General features: G+C 42.0%; 1 pseudogene; it reads right to left on the bottom strand.

Moving 5' to 3' along the window:
* Positions 1-3,869: 3,869 nt before the first annotated feature.
* LOC147639874 (U4 spliceosomal RNA) lies at positions 3,870-3,982 on the bottom strand (annotated as a pseudogene).
* Positions 3,983-8,975: the final 4,993 nt, after the last annotated feature.

Raw genomic sequence — 8,975 nt, 5'->3', positions numbered from 1 at the left:
ATTTAGTGCTCTGCGCCATAGAGAGGGCTACAGAGAGCACCATAGAGAGGGCTTTCAAAAAGAAGAGAGTGAAGGAAGATTGAGGGGTATAGTCGCTATGGATGATGGTGATGCCATCCACCACAGGAAGCTGACCAAGATAGTGCGCCAACGCAGCATCATGTCTATGGAGCTTGGCTTGGTCTCTGTTGTTGCCACCTCTCCCAGCAAATGCGTCAATTTCAACCACCCTCTACAATCACAGAAAAATTCAAAATATTTTCCTATACATAATTACAAAGGTTTCTAAGTTGTAAAAGGTCGATTATTACCTCTTGCTCAATGTCTTCTTTTGCCAAAGTGCTGGTGGGGGCGGAGAGGTCAATCGAGGACTTAGCCTCATCCTTTTTAGGTGCTTTGGTCTCCTCCATCACTCTAGCAGCAGGAGTATCCTTTTCAGCCTCTAGCTTGTCTTGTAAGGTTTTGAATTCCTCCTCTGGAACTAGGGCTTGCTCTGGGGTCTCAACCACACTATCCTTGACCAAAGTAACTGTCTCTGTGATAGATTCTCCAAGGGGTGATATGACACTATCTAGGTGAGGACCGAGGTTGGACGTAGCAAGGTCCACCTCACATCGCGTGCATATATCGCATGCATATAATGCCCAAGAATTCATCCATTCTCAAGCCAGCTGTCTTTTCAAGGTCATGAAGAAATAAGTATTCTTCACCTTCCACCATAATGGTGCTCAAGAGATTGATCTCAAGCTCTCGCAGCACCTTGCTCTCCTCGTGTGTGGGGAAGATGGCCCTGTATCTTCCACTACAGCGGGCTGTTTAATTGCAGATTGTGCACCCTCTGGAAAATGCTCTAATGCAAGCTCCTCTTCCACATCAGCACTCATACTAGTGCCTTCACTTCCTTGTCATCCCTCAAATACCCTACCAACTGCAATGCAGGCATCTCTACCTCCTCATTCGAATCCTCATTCGCTGATGAGGAATGCAAAAGTGGCAAGCCATGAGAGAAACCTAGTTCCTAAATTGACCCTCCGCAACCTCTTCACCTCCTGCATATTGAAGGTACAGTAAGCTCATGCAGGGATGTAGATGTCGATGAAGCATTCAAGGCGTTAGATGTAGGGGCGGGTGTATTGTTGAATGTACTTAAGCAGCTCAATAGGCACGCATCGATCATTGGGGCAATGGGGAAAGGAGACAGAGTGGGGAGCCAAGTATTGCTCCATGTATGCAATCTGCGTCTCATAATGTTCGGACGCAAGGGCGAGCAACTTTTCAAAGTCGACTTCACGACAGAACATGGCAAAGAGCTCGCTCTTGTCCGCCCATGGGGTGGTGGAGAGGAACTCATAGAAGTCATCAAAGTGGGTAGCCATGTGTGAATGCAAAGAGATAGTGTGAGCTCATGCTTGGTTTCTATCGCATGAAAATGAGAAAGAAGGCACCTTTGGCCTATTTATAGTTAAAATTTAAAGTTTGGCCTTCTCACACTAGACCACTAGACAAAAAAATCACAGTTTACAAAAATATTAAGATTTCAATTAAATAAAGAGGGGTTAAAAAAGAACCTGCTACAAAATTACAAGCATATCATCTAATCTAAAACTGTTATAATGTCTTCATTTTTTGTCTCTTGTGACATTTACTTCATGTTGATCTCCGTCTCCTTGTTAACTTGAAAGCTCCTCATTGCCTTCACCTTGATCCTGAAACTCTTGCCCCTCATGTGCATCAAAACAGAGGCTGTTTTTCCATATACCCAATTCATGAAAAAGAGCATAGAGAACGAGAAAGAAACTGCTGCAAGGCCCTAGGAAGAGGGGAGTTCACGACAAACACAATCCGAAAGAAAGTGGGCGTTCGAATTTGTAGAAAAGAAGAAGGGGAAGAAAGAAAAGACAGGAGAAAAGGAGAAGAGCAGCAGAGAAATCAAGGAGGAATTTGTCAGAATCGGGAAGTCCATTCTCTCACACAAGATTGAGGAATAGTAGTAGGAAGCCCCCTCAACGCAGTGCCTGTAGATACAGCAAGAAAGAACCACCACAAAACCTCTACACTTGGGACAAGAATAGAAGGGGATTGTGGTGACAGAGCCCATCCACCTCAAGCAACCACAAGCAGAGCCCTCTAAACCCTATCCTTCCATTTTTCTAGAAACTATTGATGCTGCAGGCTGGTTGGAGGGAGAGGGGAGCCTCAACTACCTGCAAAGGTGTATGATGAATGGAGCCAAGGAAATAACAACACTATAGGGAAAGTCAGGAAAAAGGAGGCCACCATTCAAGAATTTAGAAGTCAACATGCACCACTCCAGGAGGAGATAAGAAGAAGAAGAAGAACGAAAGTGGGCCGTATGGAGGAAATGCAAAGACAATTAATATGGCTTCGTATGATAGGTGCAGAAACAAAACAAGAAATGACAGTATTGAGAGAAGCCCTAGTCCAGATTGAACAAACAAACATGTAGCCTACAAGAGGAGGTGGATAGGGCTATTGTAAGCCAAGCAAGGGCTGAAGGCCAAGCGAATATGATCAGAGAAGAGCACTTAAGGATCATAAGAGAAGTGAAGGCCAGGGCAGACAAGGATAAAATGGAGCTAGTCAAGGGACGGAAGCCCCCGACTACTGGCAATTCTAGACATCAAAGAGTTCCAATGTGGTCTATGAGCTGGAGGCAGAGAAAATGGAGCAATGGGAGAACCATGCCATAGAAGACTTAAGGGAGGTGTGGGGAGAATATTTGAGAAAGTTGACAGTGGCCATGCAGGCCCCACACCTACTTGCAAACAAATAGCTCCCCTACTTGAGAAAGTTGACGGAGGGACCGAATGCAGCTAACATGAGCAGTGGTGATCACCGGAGACAACCAAAGTTGCATGGAGGCATGAAATAGAGGAGACGGGGCCACTAAAAGAAAAGAGCTACAGTCACAGATTGAGCAGCTGAGAGCAGAGGTGGAGGCATGGAAAAATCTCTTTACCACTCGAAGGGGAAGGGGAAGGAGCTAGTAAGCTACAAAGGAACATCTATAGACATAATATCCCCGATGATGAGCTGCAAGAGCATGCTTGGGCGGCCACTAAAAAGCTAGAAGAAAGGGCCGACAATGAAGCTGTCCCAAGGGCCAGATTAAGGAATACAAAGTTCTAGTGGAGGAATATAAGAAGCAGCAAAGACATGGGGAGACAATCAAATCCCTAAAGAAAGAAGCAGGAACAACTCTGCAGAGAAAGGGTGACAAGAGAAAAAGGGGGTAAAATGACAATTCATGAGTACAATGTCGCTCTGACAACAGCTCATGATATCCTTGATGAGGTTCACAAGCTAGCAAACCCTGACCCCTCATGCCACAAGATCTTTGTCCGTCGCAGCCTGGGTTGGAAAACTATCGCGGAGTTTCGCAAGCTCAAAGAAGCCATTGCCATCATGGACAAGAACGCCGGTAAGAGCCAAAAATGGGGACATGCAAAAAAAGGCGATGGTGGGATACACACTTTTAGTGCTCATCAGCCCACACTGTCTGTTGCGCTGTTGGTCTTAATCATAGCACAAAAAGCAGTTTGATGCGTGTTAAACACCTTAATCACGACACACAAACAAATTTTTACGTGTTTTAGTGGTTTGATGCCTAATTAAGAGAATTAATTACAGTTAAAAACACGTGATTAAGCAGCGTGCAGGTCCCCTCTGGCCCTGACCAAAAACAAAACACTTACAGCCTTTGCCCCCCCTCCAACAAACCCTACTGTTTGTTAGGCTGATCTCCGATTCCATTTATCATGCCATGAGAGAGAAAGAGAGACCCTCCGCCTAGCCTTTTGTTGCATGTCCGCCTAGCCTTTTTAGGGTTTGTTTGCGATGCACACGCAGAGCGTGCACCTTCCAAAAATTCTCCAAGGCCCCTGGAAGGGGCCGAGGAGGGGATTTGGAAATAGTTTTCAACCAGCCTCACTAACTGCGTCATTGCCCCAAACGCAAAGATGCATACAATGATGGCCCCAGTGAGAAGGCATGAGGTCCAAAGGAACCCCATTGAGGCCCCGACCATGATATTAATATTGAAAGAATGAGGCATGAGAGGGCCAGAGGAGACGCTAAGTTGGGATACTACCGAGACTCTTGTAAGACCCAGTAAGAAGGCATGAGGTCCGAAGGAAGCCCAGCGAAGTCGCGAGCGTGATATTAATATTGAAAGAATGTGACATGAGAGGGCCGAAGGAGATGCTTAGCTGGGATACTATAAGATGCCTGTAAGATCTAGTGAGAAGGCAAAAGGTCTGGAGAAAGCCCATGCGAGGTCACGATCCCATCACCTATAAGTTCTAAAATGAGGCATGATGGCCAGAGGAAGAATCTTGCACACTGAGGATACTATTGAGATGCCTGTAAGACCCAATGAGAAGGTATGAGGTCCAGAGGAAGCCCAGTTAAAGATCCCTACTATGTCGCCTATAAGTCCTGGATAAAGAGGCATGAAAGCCAGAGGGGAAAGCTCAATGAGATACCTCTTGTAACCACTTCTTGATATGTTATCGTCCAAAATTATTAATTTTTGGATGGCTATATAAAGCTGCCGCCCTTGTATGCAAATTGTATAGGACTATGATATGTACATGATTCTTGTACACACAATATGTGATACATGGATATGGAATACACTATGATGTTATGTTGTTATGCTTGTATGTTTTGCTTGTATCTTTTATCTTGTTGTTGATCCATGTCTCCTACTCCATGCTCATGTGTACACGTGTAATCCAGGCAATGTGTGTAGAACCATCTGATTTCCCCCATGTTTCACAAGGCTGTGCAAACAATGCTCAACTCTAAATAGTATAAGAGTTCTATCTCAGTGCCTAAAACTACTTACCCATGAAAGGGAAGTTATAAGGTTGGCCAAAACTTCACTATAATGTTTGAAATTCTAAGATCTTTTCATGTTAGTGTTTTTTTATTTTTAGACCAAAATTAATACCCAACAATGTTGACATGGAGTATATCAAAAACATGAAGGACATACTTATTTTTTGAGAAATTGTGAGAGAAATAATACCAACAAATTATTATTTAATGATTGATTACAAGTGCAACACCTTACGTTATGGTCAAGTTATCAAGAATCATAATATTTTATCGTCCCCAAACATTAATATATAATCTAGTTACAAATGGATCATATGTGATGTTGATACACACTATAAAATATTTTAAAAGCACTAATTTCAAAACATGACATATTTCATTGAGGCTTCCTATAAATACCAATGATGAAAAATCTATCCATATTCAAAATATATACTTGACAAAAATAACTATATTAATGGAATATTAGATAAAGTTCCAAAATTATCTTGATGACGTAAAAAAATCCATATTTGAAAGCATATTATCGCCATATTCTTTTCTCAACATATTATCACAAAGGACACATCTACAAATGTCCATGATTTAGATGGGGGAGATGAGACAAACTCTTTCATTGAGTACATTAACTTGGATCTTGTGGGAGGGGGTGACATCGTTTGTAGATGTAGGCTACTCAGTTCAGATGAGTGCCCTAGAATCCCCCTGTGTCATTACCTATGCTAGAGTAAGGGGATTGAGAAATGATGTCGTTGCACTTAAGAGTGCGTTCCAATATGAGGGATACCTCCCCCCAGCCCAGAAAAGGGTGCATTTATAATTTCTATCTGCACAAGCAGTGAGGAGGAGACCCAGGTTACACCAGCACTGAGGGAGTCTTGGTCACCCATGTGGAGGGATGTGGATGAACAATTCGAGAAGGAGTAAGAAGCTAAGCAGGAGTTCTAGTACCTTTCTGGGAAGATGTTATGTGTGTGGGAGGGCAACCATAGAACCATGGCTTGGATGTCAGTGATTGCAGAGTTGTACTAGAGAGACTCGGGCACGGCATATTCGAGTTATGTGCATTTTGATAGACCCATGGAAGACAAGTGAAAATGCACTGCTTCCAAGGCTACAGAAGATGAAATCGTAAGCCTTTTTCTATTTTTCCTTTCTTCTTTGTGTCTACTTTAATTTTGATTCATTTAATTTTGAAAGTTTATGTTTGTAGATTAAATGAGCATGCGATTATCAAACCAAGCTTGAGGGATGTACTCACAAATGCTAATAACATTTGTGAGTGCGACGCTCAAGTTTTCATGAGCTCCTTAACTTCCTAAGAGCGTCAGGTCATAAACAATGCAAGAACAAGGGAGGTGACAGGAACTGTGGGGCTGGCACCCTTTAAGTAGAGAGGGTACTTAGCAAGACTTGTATTTCAGGTGTGAGAGCAACGTCCCTTTTCTTGTCTCTTGTTTGTTTGGGGTATTGACTTGTACTTTTTGGATGTACATTCTATTTGCTTTGTTAATGTGTTGCAAGTTAAGTTTAATGCAGACATCAAGAAAGCATTGGAGAGGATAGAGGCTACAGTTCCCGTGGAGGAGAGAGCAGCTGCAGAGAAGAAGGACATTCATGCAGTGCAGCAAACAATATCTGATCAGATGGGCAAGGTATAGTATCTACACTCTATGTTTGACATTCATAAGTGGTGTTGAGTGTGAGAAGTTTAAGTCTTCTTACTATTGAGTTAATGTTGTGTAGGTCTTAATTTGCCTTGACCCACAGCTTGGAGATGTCTAAAAATCAAAATTATTTTCCTTGAATTTTGAGACTTCATATAAGGTCATCACTCTAGAGAAAATTAAGTTCATTGCACTTGTTCCCCTTAAGGTGGAGAAAAAAATTCAGTATCTCTCTTTGTTGGAGGCTAGTGCTATCATGAGGAATATGTATTACATGCCTTCAACAGATATTCCTTATAGAGGGTGAGCTTTGTATTTGGTGTCTTTGTTTTGCATTGATAATATTGTTTGTGTTGAATTCAATCTTCTGATGCATTTCTTTATTGCAACTAAAGGTGGTTGGCTAGAGAGATTTTTTTAGAAAAGATAGAAAATCACACCCTTGCAGCAGTGCTTGAGGAGCTCAAGATTGTAGCAAATATAGGGCAGTTGTTTACTCTACCTCGAGACTATACTCTCACTCAATATTATGAAGACATCATATGTTCACCTCTCTGAAGATAAGAGAGAAGTAGTGAACTGAGAGGTGTTGGGAAGGTTGAGAATTTAGCTGCCAAGAAGAGAGAGCTCGATCAGGTAACACATAGGATTTTCTTCAGGTAAGCACTTCATTCATTCTTTTTTGCTAATGTCTATTTAAGTTTCATTATCATTGTGCCATGCATAAATTTAATAGTTTTTTTAATCAGAATCACCTAGATATCTCACGTACTTGAAGAGTGAAGGCAAGATTGATGACCTTCCTTGACATTGCAAGGGGTGGACAGAGATTGCAAGCCCTACAAACATCCATGTATCCAGTCTCCACACATGGCCGCTCCTAGTGGGAGTTGGCCAATTGCCCTTGGTGGTTAGATTTTTCTAGTGGAAATGTGCTGACATGAGAGCTTGATCTCTATAAATAGTATTCTACCACCAAGAAGACCGATGATCCTCCCAAGGGTCAAGATACTCCCGAAAGGTCGAGATCACGGAACAAGGATAAGAAGGACTACAAAGAAGGCTGTTTTTTGTTCAATGTTTGCAACATGCTACATGGAGTTCAGGATACCAAAAGAAGTAAGATTATATGGTGTATAACCTTTCTTTTTTGTTCTTGCAGATAGAGGTGGATGGGAGCGGACACCATCTCTGCTTCACCTGGGGATTCCACTCTTGATATTCATGATGGCGGTGCTCCTTGTTTTATGTCATGAGTTTTAAATTGGATGTGATATGAATAGGTAGTTTGATAGATGTATATGTTTATCGATGGATTATTGTAAATATTTCATTAAATTATTCAGTCATTGGGTTTTTAATCAGCTAAAAGGGTAATGAAAGTTGTCACTCCATTTATCTATTATTCACCACCCTCACCAGTTAGGACACTGGGTGGATTGGCCACATTTGGATGCTCATTAGGCGACTATATCTCCATGGGTAAGGACTTTTCTTGTGGAAAAAAAATGACATGTATGCCAAGATACATGTATGCTCAATAAGCAACTATATCTCCATGGGTAAGGACTTTTCAGTAGGTGACTATATCTTCATGGGTAAGGACTTTTCTTGTGGAAAAAAAATGACATGTATGCGAAGATACATGAATTTTTTTTGCTAGCATGTGACCCTACCAGGGAGTATAAGAAGAAGAGGAGAGTAGTTCGATGGGCAACATATTTCATTTTCTTGGACTTTCACACTGGGTGTTGGCTCTCCATTGCCTCCTTGGAACTTTCTTTCAGAGGACCATGTCAAATACGGTTTTAGCCACATCTGCTTCTAGTTTGGGAGATAGTGGATGGCTTGCAATGCTTTGCCCCATTATAGGTAATGTAGGATATTCATATGCTAATTAAAAAGTGTATGCCTCTTTTCTTGGTTTATATGATGATCTTAAATAATGTTCTACATTGCTAGGTCATTGCTTGACATGGATCGAGAGGTACATCAAAGTCCAGGACCTCCATGTGATGAGAAGAGTGGTGGTGTTGGACAAGAACGAGAATGGCTTTGTTAAACATTATGGGGAGGACATTTCGGTATGTACATCTGCTTCATCTCTATTATTGAAAATGGTTTCTATTGGAATAGATTTCAGTGTTACATGAAGTGTTTGCTTTTGTGCAATTTCGTACTTCTATGTTGGTGTTTACATGTCATAGTGGAGCCACACCGCCCATATTCATGGCCGAGAGCCTTTCCCTATTTGAGATACATTGTGTACGAGAGCAAGCGATGACATGTTGTTATATGCATATTATGTGTGCATATACTAGGAGGCTAACCCACATTAGGCTTGTGAGCATGTGAGCATGGGAACAAGCTCTAATGGAGCATGGGTTAGGACTAACCTTAAGGGTTAAGGTTAGGGTCAGGCATCCAACGGTCACACATGGGAAA

Source organism: Cibotium barometz, chromosome 3 (genome assembly GCF_041138505.1).
Source record: "Cibotium barometz isolate CiBa-2024 chromosome 3, ASM4113850v1, whole genome shotgun sequence".
Taxonomy (NCBI): Eukaryota; Viridiplantae; Streptophyta; class Polypodiopsida; order Cyatheales; family Cibotiaceae; genus Cibotium; species Cibotium barometz.
This window is presented reverse-complemented; position numbering and strand designations above follow the sequence as displayed.